This window comes from Pomacea canaliculata, linkage group LG6, assembly GCF_003073045.1.
Source record: "Pomacea canaliculata isolate SZHN2017 linkage group LG6, ASM307304v1, whole genome shotgun sequence".
In the NCBI taxonomy this organism is placed as follows: Eukaryota; Metazoa; Mollusca; class Gastropoda; order Architaenioglossa; family Ampullariidae; genus Pomacea; species Pomacea canaliculata.
This window is the reverse complement of record NC_037595.1, coordinates 18,953,238-18,966,318: the sequence shown is the minus strand read 5'-3', so window position 1 is coordinate 18,966,318 and position 13,081 is coordinate 18,953,238. Positions and strand designations below refer to the sequence as shown.

At 40.9% G+C, this 13,081-nt stretch overlaps 1 protein-coding gene across 1 annotated transcript in view; it reads right to left on the bottom strand.

Moving 5' to 3' along the window:
- LOC112566221 overlaps positions 1 to 10,906 on the bottom strand; it is a 194,924-nt gene extending 184,018 nt beyond the window's left edge. The window contains exon 1 of the mRNA XM_025242262.1: positions 8,932 to 10,906. The gene's annotated coding sequence lies outside the window, so the exon portion shown is untranslated. The remainder of the gene's footprint in view (positions 1 to 8,931) is intronic.
- Positions 10,907 to 13,081: the final 2,175 nt, after the last annotated feature.

Below are 13,081 nucleotides of genomic sequence, written 5' to 3'. Positions count from 1 at the left end.
GGAAGACAACATTACAGCTTTATGTATCCATTTAGACTTAAATGTTGTAGACGATAACGCCGAAGAAACATCTGATAATACAAATAAAACGACAATGGCGACAATGGAAAAGTAGATCATGAAGACGATAGTAGACGATGACAGACGACTGAGAGAAAGGGAAAGATGTGATAAGCCTTAAATGACTTTTTTTTCTCCCCTAGTGAACTTTCTTTGACCTCAACTGTCTACAAGTCGGATAACAGTCCTGAACAATAAAGCTCAAGTCAGAATTCAGACTGATGAAATCTTTTAGAGAAGCTTGGAAGCATAAACAGACTTTGTAATAGTTTTCTGAGGCTGCCACTAAAAGTAGTGTGAAGAAAACAGTCGCCTACTTCTAAAAGCCGAACGAGACTTCTTTTTACTGCTGACCTCGGGAACTAAATACCTTCTTCTGTTGCAATGTCTAATGACAAAGGAGGTCTGTGGTAGAACAACAATAATCTGAGACTGACAATAGTATATAAAGCTTTAAAAAGGTAGACTAAAATAACATACTTATGTACAGTGCATTTATTTACTTATTTAAATAATTGTAATAAATCTTAAGAATGCCAGATTTTGCTAAACCCTAAGAAAGGGCTTTTTCAACTCCGCTCTTCTATTTTATTCATTATGTCAATTTAAAAAAAAACATGTGGTGATAATGCTGAACCAAAGTTCTGGTGACAGTGAAAACAGAGTGTGACAACGGGAAGTAGAATAATCACATGATAGCAGACAATTTCATGATTTCATAAATTTAATAACACGAAATGGTATGTCTACATTTTTTCATTTTGATGGTGGTTCTTTAATTTTAGTCCATTATACTTTGAGATATTTACTTTTACTTTTGTTGTTTGTTGTTTTCAAAAAAAAAACAACCCTGTTGGTACTGTTTTATTCTGATTTTTTCTTTTTGTAAACTTTGTTTTGGGATTATTTTTTTCGTGTTTGTTTTTTTAAGTGTTTTGTGTATGGAAAGAGGGAATTAGTAAGATCATTTTGTACACTTTTGAGTAGTAGTATCCACACAGTTATAGTCATTTGCACATTGACAAAAAGTTTTACCTTTTTACTTACTGACAAATGGTTTGGCCTGTTGATGCACTAACAAATGGATTGATCCATTTAAACACTGACAAATAGTTTGACCCAGTTACACACTTTTAGTTTGACCCATTTACACACTGACAAAAGTACACATGCAGGTAACAGCTATGTAACGATCTTGTTACTCCCATGACAGACTGAGAACTTCTTTCTGTAATACGTTTTCCTCTAAATCTTTGAAAAGCTAGCAGTCTTGATGTTTTCAAACGGTTCGTTGATAACGTCTGCAATAGCATACTTTGTCTAGATTGCTGTCTGCCCCAACTGCGAGCCGCCATGATGATCAGTGGCAGGTCATGACCTTGGGGGTCCACGAGCCTCATTTTCGCCAGCCTCGTGGCAATCGCCCAGATACCCGACGCCTAAGTCATCAGCTAACCATGAGATGCAGTCCTTCCTTGTCTGTAAGAGATACGACATCAAAGAGAAAGAAGCCGCGTATAATGAGGTCATCCACGTTCTTCGTCTGTGCGAGCGAGCGAGAGACGCGTGGTCAGAGGTTGGTCACCACCTTTTGAGGAGGGTGCCGATGTCTCGCTGTGATGGCGGTTCCTACCCCCATGCTGTGTCATGCTGATGAAGATGGAAAGCAGAGGCCAGGCTGGGACGATGATGGATCAGTTTGAAACCTCGCAGGAGACTCCAGTGCTGACAAGGAATTGTTGTGTTTTATCTGTTCTGTGTCTGACGATGTTTAAGGAGGATACCCATGCATCTGGGGATGTGGCATTTGAAGCGAGCCAGCATCATCTGCGCACTGTCTTGGCCTTCGCGTCAAAAGCTTTGTTGAGATCAATACTATCAATATATGCAACGTCATGTTTTGATCAGATGCGTTTTCGGTATGTGTCCAACCACAGAGATCGCAGACTCGACCCTCCATCGATTTCCCTGTGTTTCCAGTCCCTGCCCCATCTTCCAGTGTTGAAAGAATTTTGCGCAAGAACCATGTGTATCATGACCAGATAATTCTGGAAGTTTGGGAGACTCGCGTTCAAAACCAGAGAGACTGAGACAGAGAGAGATATTAGGGTGTTTCGTCATGTCAGCAAGTAAAGTTATACCTCAGCAGAACAATGGCGCCTGCAGCAACCTGGTGAGACAGAATAGTGTGAAACGAGATATGAACAGGGGATCCTCGCTGTATTAATGACAGAGAACTGATGGGTAAGGGAATAAGCAGGAGACATTGATATATTCTTCTTACTGTCTTTCCTAATACATCTCGCTAACAAAAACACACAACAGACTGAGAAAAACTTTCTCATTAAAGGAGTGTATGAGTATAGCTATCTTTCATTTCTAGAAGTAATCGATTGAGTCAGTGTTGTCTTTCCATGGAATGTTTTTCACTCTAGTTTTGAATATTTTTATAACATCCATGCTGTATTTTTCTGTAATTTGATTGGAGTTACGGTTATATCTGCATAAGTCGTTTACTCGTTTTTTGTGTGTAAAGGCGAATGAAGTAGCTATCCAGCGAGAAACAGACTTTATAAGTGCTTTTTCTTCTTATTGTTGCTATTGTTATTGTGATTATTATTCATGTGAGAATCCGTGGCATGCATCGTGTCCTTTAATTTACCGTATTCTTCATAGAACATCTGTTCATGTCCACTGTTTAAACAAAGACAGACTAGGTCAAGAAGGACCAGGTGGGTCTTTGTAAAGATGGCCAACTGCTGTCAGCATGAAAGAAAGCAACAAGCATACTCTGAAACAAAGGTTCCTGGACAGCACCAAAGATCAGACCTTCAGTAATGTCGCCGTAGTCATAATATAATAAAAAAAAAACTGAGTCCATCAGGGAATGCCCCCTAAGGATTCCCCCATTACTGTAGCGAGTAGTGTGAACAAAACCCATTTCCTTTATCTTTTGTCCAGTGCTCAAACTCGTTCGTGCAGCGCTGATGATCCTAAAATACGGCATCATTTTTGTCGTCTACATTACCGATGGTAGCTTCTTCCCGAAGCCCAGCATAGACGACTCTAATTTTCGCGCATGCGTACATCGTTTTCATCGTCGTATTCTCCTGTCTGCGTTAGACTGAATGACATTTTCCACACAAGTAGTCAAAGTTAAGGACGGGGCCCTCCCAACGTCCTCGTGGAATCGATTTTGAGCTGAGACGACTTCAGCACAAAGGTTTAACGTAAAATGATTACAACACGATGCTCAGTTTGTTCCTTCGCTTGATTTATTTAAAAAAAAAAAAAAAAAAAAAAAAAAACTAAATAAATAATAAAATGTATTTAAGAACAAGAAATGACATGAGAGTTATCCATCTTGAAAATCCTTGAATTCTTGAACAGGTTTGTCAAGAGTGCTTTTGTTAGTGCTGCTGTTTAAATGTTCACAGCACCTGTGGAAATTTGTGACAATTTCATTCTGGACCAATGAACGATGGCTGCTTGCTTTCGCCACCATGGTAAAAGAGCATTTAAGTGATAGCTTCCTACCAATGGTTGGACCGGCTAGATTAAGAATCCGTCTTTATTCTTTGTCGTCTTTTTGTTCTTAATTTCCTTCTTATGGTTCGTATTGTTTTTTTGTTTTTTGTTTTTTTGTTTGTTTGTTTGTTTGTTTATTTTATTTTATTTTATTTTATTTTATTTTTACAATCTCCTGTTTCTCTCGTTCCTTCTTTTCTCTCGTCGTCAACAGCAGCAAACATTAGTCAATTTCTCCGCATTAAACATATTTCTTCCTATTATCCGAAATCCTACAGGAACATTGCTTGTACTGCAAGAGGCAATACATAGAAAGACCTTTAGCATCCAGGCCATAAGAAAACAGCAATATGTATGCAGTATCACTTTCATTTGCTTTCTTTGTGACGAGTTAAGGCGAGGGCAAAACAACAAGAAAACGTTGGTCTGGCAATGATTGATGTTGTTTGTGTTTTTCAACAACGATAACAATGTCTCATATTAGCATCATATCGCATAGCTTATCATTTTCAGTGGCAGTGCTCCTTATTTAACTTACGTTGCTGTGAATAGATCGACACCATTACCTTAGTAATGGTGGTTCCTAAGGTAAAGCATACCAAAATATCTTTTCGTTTGATAAGAATCCCCTCCTCCTCCTCCTCCTCCTCATCATCATCATCATCATCATCATCATCATCATCATCATCATCATCATCGTCGTCGTCGTCGTCGTCTTCTTCTTCTTTTTTTTTTGCAAACTCTCAATGACAACTGTAAATTTTAAAGGTTTGTCATTCGCAAGCCAAAGAACGCATTATTTATTGAGGAATTAATAAATTAATTAAACGTTGTGCTTTTTGAAACGTTTGCCCTCAGATGAGTCCTTGCGAGCACAATTCATTGCCAAAAGGTATTGTTTGGAAAGGATGCATGAGTTTCGTTTCCTTTCTCTTCATTGTCTGCCACCACCAATGGTATAAGTGCAGTGAAGCTTTCTGACCGAAGGATTTGACATCTTATTCCGCACCCCCGCTGGCAACCGATATCCTCTCCACCCACCTCCTCGCAGAAAAGGTTTCGTGCTAGTAAAAATAATGGCCGAGCATTTATTGCCGACGAATCAAAAACAGCATTGCCTTGCCAGCATCTTTAGTGTCTATCTGCATAGCTAATGTCGGTTTGCAGCAGTGCTTTTTGTACACCCGCGTGACACGTCCGCAAATTTCTGGGAATTTCTGAAAAAAATCTAAAAGGCTTCTCCATCTAGGCTTTCATCGTATCTGCGTTAATGCTGTCATTTCCGGATGTTTTTCGCTGATTATAGGGTCCCCTCGCAGTCCTGCTCTTATTTTAGTGATGTAGTGCATGAAATGGTTGTAAGATCTGGTTCTACCTCTGGACAATCCAGACAGGGATCGGAGAAGGAGGTCTTTTTGCAAATGGTCCTTTTTCTCTTAGAACGTGAATACGGTTAGTAATTTCATCAAATTATTTTCAATCATTGCGATCTTTTGTATAATTATTTCACTAGATTTCTGGCTTTAAAGTCATATGTCATTATTTGTGGTCAATAACATGTTATGTTTCCACCATGTGAAAAAATACACACTGAACAGTTAATCTAATCTACACTTTTGTGGCAAGGGGAATACACTTGTTTTTGTTGTTTTTGTTGTTGGAGAGTATATAGGTTAATTGATTTAAACAGAAGGATCGGTGGTTTGGCTATATTTGGAAATATGGATTTGAATTTCAGAATAATTGTAATGGAAGGGCTATGTTAGATTTTTTTTTAATAACAAGCATCTTGTCCCTGGAGTTACTAAGCATTCCATTCCCTGAAGAATTTGGTCTGTCACTAGGGAAGAAGTAATAAAGAAGTTATATAAATCTCTTAGGGTATCAGCCTAAAGCAATATCCACAATGGTCTCATATCGCTTTGAAATTGTGAGAAGAAAGTGTTTGTCCTGATTTACCCTTGTATCCACGAATTACCATCACTATAAACCTTCTGTCCCTGATAATCAGAGCAGAAAATCCAGTGTTTAAGGCCCGCTATCCTTTATGCTATTGTAAACACAGAATCAAAGAGCAATAAACAAAGAGAAATTTTCGTCTTGGAAAGAATAAATAAAATCACGTTTGGTAGTTCTTGTTATTTCGATCCTAAGCTGCTCAGCGCTTTGTGCGCGAACACGCCATGCTTGTTCCGAAACTGCGTGAACCGTATGCGCACAAAAATTGTTCTCCGTGGGCTGTTAAATGTTTTGCTGCTGCTTATGAAGACGAATCAATGCTAGTCAATGGCCAGGTCCAGGGGGACGTAAGACCCTTCTTTATCCTCCAGTCAAAGTTCTTTTCCAAATCAATGCAGGGGCCCTGCCTGAGCTCCCAGACAAGATCGCTAAATCATGTCTGTCCGACCTGTAAATATTTGCCAAGAAAAGCTGCAAGTTGAATAACTCCGTATCGCAAACATGCCGGCCATTGTTTGTTTGTTTTATCACGCTGCAGAGTGCTGCCCATTGTCGCCCTTGAAGATACTTTTTAGCAGGGGTCGAGGTACCCGGGTCTTGAGAATGTTCCAAGAAACAGTTAAAACCACTTGCGATGTAATGATGAAGTAAGAACAATGTTGAATGAGTGAACTATTTTCACTTTGTTCGCGTCCAAAGTAAACAAACACACACACGAGAGAGAAAGAGAAAGATCCACATTCACACGCCTTAATACAGTCAAAGAAAAGGAATAGTGAAATATGAGAGTATATGGGAGAAAGTGTGCCTGTAAAAATTATGTAAAGTAGATAAGAGAAAAAAAGGAAGAAAAGAACAATAGAAAAATGAACAGAAATAGTGAGTGGGGTAGTCAAAACAAAGGAGCGTCGAAGTCTTATGCTCTCACACCAACTCTAAATTTGCATGTCCCTCTATTTTTCTCTTCCGTCTTTCACGCTTTTACTGTCTCACTCTGACACTCCCCCGCACTCTCTCAGTCTCACTCTATTTCTCCTTCTGTCACACATTCACTCTATTCGTCTTTGAGTTGATAAATGCGTGTATTTATAGCTGAAAGTTCCTGTCTAAAACGATAAACTGAATCACCTGTTTCCCTTTACATTCATACGATGTTCTGATATGTTAATATTCTGGCGTGTCTAAGACTTGTTTTTTTAACCAACATTAATCATAAAAAATAAATGTTAAATAAATGTTAAAATCCTTTACCTACACTTTTTTTGAAAGTTGACTCTCATATGACCGCACATCCACGCTGTGTGTGTGTGAGAGAGAGAGAGAGAGAGGGAGTGTATGTGTGTTTAAAGGATGAAGTTGACTCAGGGTTAGGGTTAGGGTTAGGATGAAGTCGACTCAGCAGTTTTAAAAGAATGAAGGAGAAAGGAAGAAAAGAGAAAAAAATATCTCATTTATGAGAAATTTTATGAGTTGATAAAAGAATGGATATATTGCTAATCCCTTTTTACTCTTAAATAATTTTCCTACTTACAAATGTTCACATCTTGACATCATCTGGAGACCTTCAGCAGCAATGTATTGTCGACACAGCAATAACCTCCACCACACACACACAATGTCCATCTTACTCTTTCAAACACACGTATCCTCAATCACAATTTCTCTCACACCATCCCACCCCACCAAGAGGGAGTGCAGGCGTGTAGGTGTAGCTGTGTCACACAATACTTAAGCCGACACCCACGGAGGACGCCACTTGCTCAATCAGACCATCAGGTGTGCGTTTTTCAAACCCAAGCTAATCGAGTTTTCCTCCACACATTTTTTTAAATTTTCTCTTCCCGGGTCCCATCCATCTTGCACACCCTACAATTCAGCCACGCCACATCGTCACTAAGGCGGAAGTTAGCGCAGGGGGAAAAACCCCAACTTAGTTGTCGGCCTTGAGTAATGAGGAATAAACGAGCTGCGGACTGGAGGGACGGATCTGTGGACGGACCTAAGTGCGGACGGTCGGACGGATAGTCTGCCTTGGTGGTGGGCTGGATCGTTTCTTTTCTTGCTTGCTTGATTGCTTTGTCCAGGGCAGCACGAGGGAAAGGAGCAGTATAAACAATATTGCTTCAGGGGTGACGGAGGTCACGCCATCGAATATTTCTTACAAGAAGTGGCAGGTGAATAGGTAATGAGAAGGAGAGTTGAGACAATAAATCACACGCAGCCAAAAGGCACTGGCGGTGTTATGAAACACCTCACCCATCATTAAGATTACAGGAATGCGTGAGCTGCAGCGCTTTTTGTCTGTAGGCGAATGTTTCAACAATGAACAGTGTTCCTGGAGACTGATGTATGGCTACTTTAAAAAAAAAAAACGTAGAAAAGTTGAGGAAAAAAGAAAGAAAATCCACGTGCAAGACCAAGAACAAAGAAAGCAACAAGGAAAAAGAACAAACAAGTCGAGAGAGAAGTAGTAAAAGAATAAAAAATATCAGAGAAAAAAAAAGAACAAAAAACTGCTTGAAGAATAAACAAAGAGAAAAAAAATGGCGAACGTTACAACTTTTATCTCATTGCTAAAGAAATGTAATTAGATTCTAAAAATAACTCAATGGAAAGAAAAAAACGCAATATAAAATGCATATTGAAGAAAACAAACGAAAGAAATGCTAATGAAAGGAAGGAAAAAATAACCGACAAGGGTTATGATCAAAGAAACACGGATTTGCCTCTGTGCCTCAAGCAGTGATAGTTTGACACTGTAATTAGTACCTTGAGGAAAGCTCCAGAAAAGCCGATGTAAGAACAAATGTCATAGGAACATTTTGTTTTCTATTTGTAGTAATTTTGTTGTGTTCCTCATTTTTAAATCTTTATTATTTTCCCATATTAGTTTATGATGTATTTAATATAGAAGAAGTATAAATATAGAGGAAAAAAGTTCTTATTCTGGAACTGTTTCCAGTTCATCACATCAAGCATTGTCAAAACTATACAGTCAATGAATGAGTGAGGAAAGGACATAGTCTTGAGGAATGTTATTTCTCTTGCTCACACATTCCTTTCACATCTGTTGAACACATAAATACAATCTCTCTATCTCCCACAGGCAAGTATATATATATATAAACACCCTCTTCTCTTCCTTACCTCACTTTATTTTTAGTTCTCTCCTAGTATTTGCATCTCGGTATGAATCCGTCAAAGTGCATTATTGAAGCAGGAAGTAAGGTAATAAAGTATATAAATAACATTTGAACATATCCGGGTGTTATCAAGCAAAGAAAGGAAGCTAATTACAAAACTATCTCTGGCTATAAATGGAATTGGTTAACAAAAACATTTCACTCCTAGCTTTCTGCTCAAACAACAAGACAAAGAACTTACCTTCTCTTGTTTCCGTCATAAGAAAGATAATCCATTCATCCCTGGAGTATTGTACCAGCAGATTCCAACAAGTTTCACTTTCTGTTCAAATCTTCAACAATTCAGTCGGTAGGGTAACACATCTCCCTGCCACACATTAGAGAAATCGTGAACTTCTTCAGGGTTCACTTCAGGAGATTTCGAGGAACTTTGAGATTAGTTCGATTGACACCATTGGCTCCTCTGACGAAGGGAGAGCACAATTGAATTTCAGGTACAAAAGCCAGCGGAAGTCGTGCAATTGTGCCAACTGACAAGCGATTAAAGCCCACCCCGAGATGAGGTCTAGCGCAAGCTATTGATCACAAAAGGGCAAATAACTCACGCAATGGCAGCCACACATCTTGACAGAGTTGTCACAGCAGCGGACGGGACAATTAGAGAAATATTGGTTCTTCGGGTCTTGATTTCAGCTCTGAACTCCCTATTTTCTTTTCCCCGTACTATAGTCAGGAACCCCGCACCCAGTCCATGAATTGAGGATATTTCAACTCGTCCACTTTCAAACTTTTGAATGATTCACTTATCTACTTGTAGTCGACTTTCCAACATCGAGCTTTACTACACAGACCAGTGCTGTGGAGCAGGAATCAACAAAAAGTCTCCTGCACTTCTGATATATTTCATTAACCTTTACCCTGCTAACGGCCCATTACATTCGGACAATAGATCGATGGTTTAGAATTTACAGAGCAAACACCAAATGTTACTCAAACGGTTGGACGAAATAACGATTGCCCAGCAGCAGGAAATGAGTTTTCAGACTTTCTCTGGCTGGTACCTTCCTACTTGACTTGAAATGGTTGGCAGTACCGCGGACTCACAACGTTGTCGACGAGTTCATCTTGGAAGACAAGAAAAGATCCTGTGTCAGCGGGTCGGCCTGCCAGAAACCGTTGGGCAGAAACGTCCTTCATGTACGAAGGAAGACAGTTATCATTAGCCGGAAATTCTTCTTCCAAATTGGCTTCCGAAGCAACTGTCCAGCACCTTGTTGGCGAGAAAGGAAAACCGTGTCCACGTCAAACCATTTTGACAGTCATCACCGTTATGACAGGAAGTGTGTACCGGAACATGGGGTGAGGCTGTACAACGGGAGATAGGTTGATTCTTTAGTATTTCCACGACACGTGTTGGAAGAAAACAGATCCAAACACACTATAACTCTTTTATCTCTATTTAAACAATTACTGATCAGTTTATGGTTTACAATATTTGAATCTTTCTGTAAAATCAAGTAAAGGCTGCAATTAAAAAATACTGTTCCAGAATGGTTGTCGGTGTAAGTACACGAGAGAAAGTGACCAACAGTAGGAGAAGAACGTATACAGCAGTCTATCCTTCTTTCAATTGTAAGAACAAAACACCATCTTTGTCTTCTTCGATCAAGACACCCGGCTTTGAACTAGAACCAATAAGCACTTCCGTTGTCCAATTTGCACCATGCGACGGCAAACCTCCTGGACAGGACGCAGCAGTGACCACAGGGCCCGCCGCCGTCGACGACCCGCCGTGTATTGACGTCACGTGACCCTGATCAACGATCGAAACTACTTCTCTGTCCCCGCCGTGTCTTGCACGCGACCTCCGTCCGACTGCCTCTACCTTTCAGCGTATGGAGAGTTCCTTCTCAAGGGACGTCACCCTCGTGGTCACTCCAGTGCAAGCACCCGTCAATAGGCTGCAGGCGACGTAGCTCCACGGAGTCACTTGAAGGGAAAGGGGAAGGCACTGCGAGGAATCGACCTAAACGCGGACTTCTGGTCATCCGGTGAAGGATAAGCTAAGACCTACGACCGACCTGGGCCATTGCTGGTCTGCCAACTGAAAGGGCGCGTAGTAATTGTGGGATTATACGGCTAAGGCGATGTTACAGGAACACTCCGGATGCTGTGAGTGACAGTCCCTCAAAGTTTTCGCAATCGAAGAGGATTCCTGGCTTCACGACCGTTGATCACACAAAACGAAATTTTTCTCCAACAATTATTTCCACGTTCCTATAAATGTATAAACTGTAAATAAGTGTATGACGTCAGGAATTTTTTTAAAAAAAAAACAACAAAATCACTCATTTCTTTTCCTTGATCCACTTGGCTAAGTTGTCTTCAAGACTGATGGCATCGTCTCCTTTGTAGCAGTCACATGAAAGGAGCTGTGCAGCCAAAGAACATGCAGCGAGAAAAAAATCCCAACTGATTTCTCTCGCGACTTAATCTCTCGACCAAAAAAGCAGATGACTATGCTTTCAGGAATATAAAATGAAACACAAGCTGTCTGTTAGCAGCAGACACAAGGTATGTCGGTAAGGTAAGCACCACACGTCACTACAGCGCATGCGCTTGATCGATGTGTGCACCGGCAAGAAGAGCTAGATGACGTCATCGAAAACGTTGATTGGCCTCCCTTGGCGACCAGCGGTTCTGAGGAAGGGGAGAGCAGCGAAAGCTTCTGACTGAGGAAGCGCGCGGAGGCGAGGACAACAGCGACACCTACCCCTCCGACAAGGTGAGAGTCGTCACTGATAACACAGTGGAGGCTGTCGCTTCCAACACCGCACCACGAATCGTGTTCTGTCGCAGGCACCTCCTCCGAATACACATCCACACGATGTTCGTTCTTCTCCTCCTGTCTGCGGAAATGATTTGACAGCTACAACAGACTTGGACACAAAAAACAGAGAAAATTATCCGTTATTCTGAATCCTCGTCAAGCCTCCGCAAAACTGTAGAATAATATGACAGGCTTTTAAATTAAATCTCTGTCAGCATATGATGAACTTTGTCAAAACTGAGATGTTCTGGAACATTTATGACTAACGTCTCTTTTAGTCTGTGTTTCTCGAGATGGAGGTAATTAATTCTCACGGATTTTCAGCTAGAGGATAATTTTAACTGAGATACTGTCAGAGTCGAATCATAGGGTTCTTGGTTGAAACAGTTCCCGAAAGTTTACATCCGGTATGCAGAACAAGACGTTCACATCCGGGTTATTGCACGTGATTTCTTACTTTCTGTCACATGACACACACGGTTGCAAGGCAGACTTTTCTGTCCCTCTGATAGAACATCGACATTCTCAGCTGTTGGTGCTGTCGGGGACAAATAAAATATATAGAAATGAAGAGGGCAGCGATGAGAAGAAAAGAACGGCGTAGCGAGGTGCAGACCAAGGCTCATTGGCAGTCAGCGAGGCAAGAAGTGAACGACGGCAGAAGACAGGCCAGTGAAGGAGAGAAGGTGTAGAGCGAGGCGCCACAATGCACTACAGACACACGAGTGTACAGTGCGCCGCCTGCGCTGTGTGTGGGGGCCGGCATCACCAGGGTCCATCCTCCCTCTCCTCCTCCTCCTCCCTCTCCTCCCTCTCTCTGGCGGTGCTGGAGGCTGCTACAACACAACTCGCCTTACGACGAAGGACTCTACTGCACGTGTGTGTGTGCGCGCGCGCGAGAGTGTGTGTGTGTGCAAATTAGAATGTGTTTCTTTCCCACTCCTTGATGAACACACACACAATAAACGAAGAAAGGGAAAAAGATGGAGCAGGAGTGTGTAGGGTAAGGGGAGAGTGGACGAAGGCGAGAGAAAGAGTTTGTTTTGTGCGATGTGATTTGCTAATGGATTTCCTGGGAATCTTTTGTTTATTTATTTTTGGTTTCACAAACCCAGCCGACCATCGAATACTACGATCAATCACTCGACCCAAACGATGCCAATTATTTGACACTTATCAAACACAATGTTGATGTCGCAGACTTGAAATATTGTTTGTTTAGTTCGCTTGATTAATCTTGCTTTAATTTCTGTCTAAAATTGTGTGGCATGTGAGACCTTTAAATAATTTTTGTTTGACTTCTAAGTTTGGCTTCTGAAGGTACCTGTGTGTGTGTGAGGGAGAGAGAGAGAGTACAAGCGCGAGAATGTGATCTCTGTGTCTGCTTGTTTACTTATTCCTCCTTTCCTCCTTTCCTTCTTTCTTTTTTCTTTCTTTCTATTTTGGCCGCTTCACTTCTCCGCGTGGACTATTTTTACCTCTCTTACTGATTAAAGGAGTTTTTATTTTGGTTTCTGCTTGTTTTCTCTTCATCTTCAAAATAACTTGTGCACGTGACCAG